This window comes from Haplochromis burtoni, unplaced genomic scaffold (assembly GCF_018398535.1).
Source record: "Haplochromis burtoni strain Fernald_Lab_line unplaced genomic scaffold, NCSU_Asbu1 Contig_36, whole genome shotgun sequence".
Taxonomy (NCBI): domain Eukaryota; kingdom Metazoa; phylum Chordata; class Actinopteri; order Cichliformes; family Cichlidae; genus Haplochromis; species Haplochromis burtoni.
Window position 1 is genome coordinate 10,140 of NW_024582397.1, and position 862 is coordinate 11,001.

The 862-nt window shown below is 34.9% G+C and overlaps 1 pseudogene; it reads left to right on the forward strand.

The window, feature by feature from the left end:
* Positions 1-375: 375 nt before the first annotated feature.
* Positions 376-862, forward strand: part of LOC106633273 — a 12,281-nt pseudogene continuing 11,794 nt past the window's right edge.

Sequence of the window (862 nt, forward strand, 5' to 3'; positions counted from 1 at the left end):
GTGAAGCTCTGACAATCTTCAGTGCAAATCATTTCATTATACAGTAGAAGCAACGAGTCACTTCAAAAGTTTGAGTGCACATGGGAGCTGTTTCCTCTGAGTGTTATTTACCCCACACATCATTAGTTCAGACTCTGTTGGAAACATTTACAATATAAAACCATCAACACTGTTTTGGAAAGTGGGTTATGTTCTTGCATAGTTAGAGCTAAAGAGCTGAGGTGTATTGATATGAATAGAGCAAATTAATCATTATTATAATAGAGTATCTAATCCAAACATTTGTATCATTTTTGTCATAGGACTAAAATGTGGTTTGTTTAATTTTACCTTTGGTTCATGATTATTTCTTTGTATATACATAAGTGATAATCAATGAAATACACTAATATTACCACTATAAAAGAGTTCATTATTATTGGATTTCCTGGACTTCCTCCTGAATATTATGGTCCAGTGTCTGTTCTTCTTCTTCTTGTTTTCCTTGCTATTGTAATTGGAAATGGTTTCACTATAGCTGTTATCATTTTTGAGCGGACTCTGCACAAACCAATATATGTGATCTTTTCTAACCTTGCAATGACAGACATCTGCTTTGGCGTGGTGACTCTTCCAAAAATCATAGCCAGATACTGGTGGAATGACATGATCACTTCTTTTGGAGCTTGTTTTACACAGATGTATTTTGTTCATTCTTTGGGAGCTATTCAGTCTTTAAACTTGCTGATGATGGCTTTGGATCGTTTTGTTGCCATATGGTTTCCATTCAAATATCCCATTTTATTTACAAACAAAGCAGTGGCTATTGCTTGCACCATGTGCTGGGTTTTAACATTTATACGTTTGCTGGGAATTGTGCTTC